Below are 6,235 nucleotides of genomic sequence, written 5' to 3'. Positions count from 1 at the left end.
AAAAGAAAAGTAAAACTGGATTAGCTACCTTACAGAGCTATTGTGATAAGGTAGCGTAGTATAGGGGAAAGCTCATTAGTTCTGAAATGAACCTAGGATGCCCTGGGTTCAAATCTTTCATTTTATACTTATTATCTGTATGAACTTGGGTAGATCATTTATTTGGACCTCAGTTTTCACATCTATAAAATGATAGGATTAGATTAGATCATGAGTTCTTAGCCTTTCCTGTCTCATAGAGTCCTTTGGTAGTCTGGAGAAGCCTATGGACCTCTTGTCAGAATAAGATTTTTAAATATCTAAAGTAAGGTATATAGCATTACAAAAGGAACCAATTCCATTGAAATAGTTATCAGAATATTAAAAACAACAAATGAAGTCACAGACCTCAAGTTAAGAATTCTTAGGGCTGCTCTCTGAAATGTCTTCAAACTCTACCTCTATGATCCCTCCAGCCATTTTTCAATCCTGTCTGACTCTTTGTGACTCCATTTGGGGTTTTCTTGACAAAGATGCTGGAGTGGTTTGTCATTTCCTTCTCCAGCTCATCTTACAGATGGGGAAACTGAGGCAATCAGAGTTAAATGACTTGCCCAGGTTCACACAACTAATAAGTGTCTGAGACCAGATTTGAACTCAAGAAGGTGAGTCTTCCTTACTTCAGTCCCAGAGCTCTGTCAATTGTGCCACCTAACTGTCCACTATGATTGTAGGTCCTGCTATATAAATGCCAGTCATTATTAGGAGAGCTGTGAGGAACCTCAGTATCAACCCCTTTCAGTTATAACTGAGGAAACTGAGGCCCAGATTGGTGGAGAGTGCAAAGTCCATGGCCAAGCAAGACCAGGTCTCCTAAATCTTCATTTAGGCCCTTTTTCTGCTAGGCCATATCAGAAAGGGTTCTGACTCTTCTTTGGCAGCAGAGACCAGAGCAAACAAGCAGGCAGATGTGACTCACTCCATGAGGGAGGCTTGTGAGCAGAAGCTCAGAGATTCCTCTGATGAGAAGCAATAATGTTTGTTCTTGAATCTGACCCCCAGAACACAGCTAACAATACTCTCCTAGAATCAAAGAAGCATCTAAAAATAAATCATCTGCCAGGTTCTGCATAGATTAAGTGTCAAAACAAAGAAAGAATTGAAGGGAAAATAAATTTCCCATTTGCTGGTGTGACTGTTTGGGCAGAGGTAGGAACATGCTGTTGATTTATCTCTTTTCTACCTTCTTTTCTAGTTCTTCATGCTTTTTCTGATCCTTTAAGGTGAAGGTTGACTAAGACTGTCCTCAGTTTTCTTTTTTCCCTTTTATGCCCTCTCATTTGACACCCTCATTCACTCCTATGGCTTCAAAAACCCCTCTCATGTAGGTTTCTTTAAATCTGTAACTGACTCTGACAGCTTTCTTTAACTCTACACCCTTGTCTTCATTTGCCTACAAGACATCTCTGCCTAAATGTCCTGCATTGATTCATTGAGCGATTCATTCATTCATTCATTCATTCATTCATTCATTCATTCTACAAGCATTTGTAAAGAGCCTATTATTTGTCAGGAAGAGGAAAATGGCAGAGTTGAGCAGCTCTCAGGTTAGGTGGAGGTATCATTACTTGAGCTGAGCTTGAGATTCTAAGTGGAGAGGTGAGAAAGGAGTGGAAGTGAGGTATTGTGGGGGCAGGGAGGAAAAGACATCTGGTGCAATGTAATGGAGATGGGAAATGGAATGATGGGATTGGAGAATAGCTAGTAGGCCAGTTTGGCTAGAATATAGAGTCTGCGAGGGGATGTGACAGGTAATAAGCCTTAGAAGAAATGCTAGAGCTAGAAAGTGGAGTGCTTTAAATGCCAAACAGAGGAGTTTGTATTTGGTCCTGGGGTAAGAGGAAGTCACTGGAGCTCTCTGAGCAGGGCAGTCACATGGTCAAACATGGGCGTTAGGAATAACAATTTGTCAGGTGGATGAGGGACGGTTTGGAGAGAGAAATGACTACAAACGGAAACCAATTAGGAGGCTACTGACTGTCTAGAGGAAAAATGGATGAGATCCCAGACTCAGGGGTTTGGCTATGTGAGACCTTTCCTGAGTCCCCCAGTCATTAATCCTCATTTCACCCTTGATGCCTGAAATTATTCTGCATTTACTTCGTATAGGTTTTATATTGTCTTAATTGTTGTGCATTCTGTTTTATCCCAGTAGAATGCAAGCTATGTGAGAGAAGGGCCTATTTTGGTTTCATCTTTGTATGTATCCTCTCCTTCACTGCCTCATTGCCTAGCACAGTGCCTGATAAATTATTAGTGCTTACTAAATTTTTGATGAATTACACACATATTATTATGTATTATAGTAATGTATGTTTCTAGTTTATTACCCTATTAAACTGTAAGTTCCTTGAGGCCCATGTTGGTTGACTAGGATAACCACTAGCCTTTGTCTTACAATTCTGTGAAGAGTAGGTACTTAAGGAATTTGTTGAACGAAATGAGGTCAGAGGTCTCAATAGGCCGAGCATAGAACCTTAGAATCTTTACTTTGGAAGTGATCTAAATTTTTCTAATATTAGCCTGGATTTGTTCTCTTTGTTACTTCCTCCCTCCCCCACCTGCCTCCAGTTGTCTAGGTTCCGTCTTCTTAGCCCATATCTGATCAGTCTTCTCTCTTTTCCATGTGATGACTTTTCAGTTATTTAAAGACTGTGCAATGCCTTGCCTATGTCTCAATTTATTGGCATAAATAACCTCAAATACTTGAAGTCTAGTATTCTGGAGCCAGCTTGAAATGACTCATGAAAGCTGATTGTTAAATTTTTAGTGTGAACATTTATACCTCAGGAAAGGCTACACAATTGAGTATTTGAACTATTGCTTTGTTGATTTATAGACTTAAGAAAGTAGTAGATAAAATGTGAATGATGTATAAGAAACTTTAATGTGTGTGGTGAGTAAATTTTTTTCTGGAAACCTGGTTGTTAAACATTTACTAGCATGCTACTGAGTAACATTGCCAAAATATGAACTTAATCAAGCATGACCAGTTTTCCATGAACCCATACTGGCTTCCTGTCCTCATTTATTTCCCTTTCCATATACTCACAAGATACTCCATTAATATTAACACTCCATCAGTAAGGTATTTTAAGATTTTTTAGTGTCAAGCTTTGAATCCCAGCTCTGCCACTTGCTACCTGAATGACTAGGCATGAGTCACTTCACCTCTTTGGATTTCAGCTTTCTCATCTGTAAAATGAGGGAGTTGGACTGGATGGATGCTAAAGTTCTTCGAGTTCTATGTCTATGATTCTATGAGTTCTTGCTTGTGGTCAATAACTTAATTAGATACATGCTTAATGAGTGCCTACTATGTGCAAAAGGCTTTGCCACCAAAATGAAAACAAGTTCTTGGTCTGAAGAAGTTTTCACTCTATTGAGAGATAAAATCCAATGTCATTGGAAAGGAAAAACAGTTCTAACCCCTGGGGAAATTGGGGAAGGCTTCATGAAGAGAGCATTTCAAGAAGATTTGGAAAGGCAGAGACCAGAAAGAGGGACAGTTTGATAAAATTCATGAGGGTTAGAGGCAGAATGCTGAGTTTGGGGACTAGCTATGTAGATAATTTATTATATCCTACAAAGAAATATGAAATAAATCTGGAAAAGTAGGATGGAATCAGCTAACAGTTTGCTTTATAGGAAATGTGGAACCATTAATTTTTTTTAACAAAGGAATGATATGATCCTACCAATACTTTGGTAAAAATATTTTGGCATCTCTATGAAGGCTAGGTTAGAAAGAGAAGAAGATAATGAAAGCAGTGAGATAAACTTAGGGACCATTGAAATAGTCCTAAATGAGTGGTAGTGGTAATTTCAATAGAAGAGTGGTTGAGTGTAAGAAATGTGATTGATACTAGAGACATTGTAGAGGAAGAAGTCAAAAGACTTGCTAACTGAGGGATAAGGGATTTCAAAGTCAGGGACTGGTAGTGCTCTCAACGGAAATAGGAAAGGGTGCTGGAGGGATGGGTTTGGGAGAAGATAATGAACTCTACTTTGAATATGTTGGGTCTGACATGCTGATGGGACTTTTAGATGAAATAGTGTATCAGTCAGATGGAGATGTATGAATGGGTTTCAGGAGAAATATTGGTACTGGTTGGATATGATCATTGAAATGGTGTAAATGGGCGAAATTACAGAAAACGTAGAGAGAGAACAGGGCTCAGAATCAATGCTATGAGGATACCTGCAGTTAGAAAGCATGAGTTTCATAATCATCTAATAAAGGAGACTGAAAAGAAATGCTTGGCTATGTAGTTCATTTCCTTGCCTCTCAGACTCTTTAAATCTGACTCTGTGCTTACCACTTGACTGACCCTGCTCTCTCCAAGGTCACCAGTGATCTCTTTATTGCTCAATCTAGTGTTTTCTTGGTCTTTCTTGGTTTCTCACAACCTTTGATGGTGTCGATTTCCGTCTCTTCCTGAAAATGCTCTCCTATCTGGGCTTTTATAGCCCTATTCTATCACAGATCTTTCTACCTCTTCGAATGATCTTTCTCAGTCTCCTTTGAAGATTCATCAACAATATTCTTTCTCCAAGGTATAGTTATACCCAACGACTCTATCCTATGTCCTCTCTTCTTCTGTGTATACGATTCCTTTTCTGGTAAAATCAAATTGAATACAACTATCCCTTCTGTTCATATATTTCACAATTTGCCCATTTAATTCTTATCTCTATCCTGAGCCCCAACCCTGCATCTGTAACTGCCACCTGGACATTTCCATTTAGATGTTCCCAAAGGCATCTCAAACACAATGTGTCCAAATCTGAACCCATTCCTTTCCCCTTAACCCACAAATTCTGTTAACTTTGTTATTTCTATGGAAGACACCACCATTCTTCCAGTAACTTAGGTTCACAGCCTAGGAGTCATTCTCTACTCTTCATTTTTATTCACTCTCTTCATATCTAATCAATTACCAAATTTTACAGATTCTATCTCCACAAAATCTCTCACATCCATTCCTTCCTTCCTTCCTTGCTTCTTTCCTTCCTTCTCTCTTTTCACTTTTTTCTTCTGTTTTTCCTTTTTTTCTGTCTCTTTGTTTCTTTGTTGCTTTCTTTGCTTCCTTCTTTCCTTCCTTCTTTCCTTCATTTCTTTCTCTTTTTTCTTCCATCCTTCCTTTCTCTCTGTCTCTTTGCTTCTTTGTTGGTTTCTTTTCTTCTTTCCTTCATTCCTCCTTTCTTTCTTTCTTTCTTTCTTTCTTTCTTTCTTTCTCATAAAACAGCCATCAAACCCTCATTTCCTCTTGCCTTAACTGCTTTTACTAATTGGCTTCCATTCAATGAGTCTCTGCTCTTTACTACTCATCCTTTACATAGATGCCAAATTGATAATCCTGGCCAAGTCACTTCCCAGCTCTAAAAGCTCAGTAGCTCTCTATTGCACCTGGGATAAAATACAAATTTCTCTGCTTTGTATTTAAAGCCCTTCTAAATTTGGCACAACCTTATTTTTCCAGGCTAGTAACACATTCTCTATACTCAATATTCCCCTCTCACATACTCTATATCCAAACCAAATTGACTTATTTGCTGTTCCATGTATACCTGTCATCTCTTTCCTCCATACCTTTATGCAGGCTGTCTATCCCCATGCTTGCGGTGCTCTTCTTTCTCACTTCTGCCTCTTGGAGCCCCTAGTTCTCTTCAAGTATCAATTTAAGTGGTATTTTCTTTAAGATAATTTTCCTGCTTTCCTTTGTTTTAGCACATCCTTCCACCCTTCTCCTCACTTTGTATTTCCTTATTTGTAAACATTTTCCCTCTCTTTGCTTTTAATGTCTCCAGTGCCTAGTAAAGCACCTGACATGTGGTAAATGCCTAATAAATACTTTCTGATTTATTGACATTGTCAGGCAAGTGAAGCCCTAAGCTAGTTGTTAATTTATTCATTCATTTATGATAACTCATAATTCTATATTGATCTGAGGTTCACAAAATTACTCTATTAAGATGTCAGTGTAAATATTATTTCCCCCATTTTACAGAAGAGGAAACTAAGGCTCATAGAGGTGAAATGAAGTCACCTAGTCTAAGTGAGTTCACCTAGTCACCTGAGCCAGGGTTAAAACACAGTTCTCCTGACTTGGTCAGAATTCTATCCAGAATCTTATAAAGAGTTATAGGCTCTTGCTACCCACACAGTTCTATGTTGAGGGTATGTGTGTGTGTG

The sequence above is a fragment of the Trichosurus vulpecula genome, chromosome 1 (genome assembly GCF_011100635.1).
Source record: "Trichosurus vulpecula isolate mTriVul1 chromosome 1, mTriVul1.pri, whole genome shotgun sequence".
In the NCBI taxonomy this organism is placed as follows: domain Eukaryota; kingdom Metazoa; phylum Chordata; class Mammalia; order Diprotodontia; family Phalangeridae; genus Trichosurus; species Trichosurus vulpecula.
This window is presented reverse-complemented; position numbering follows the sequence as displayed.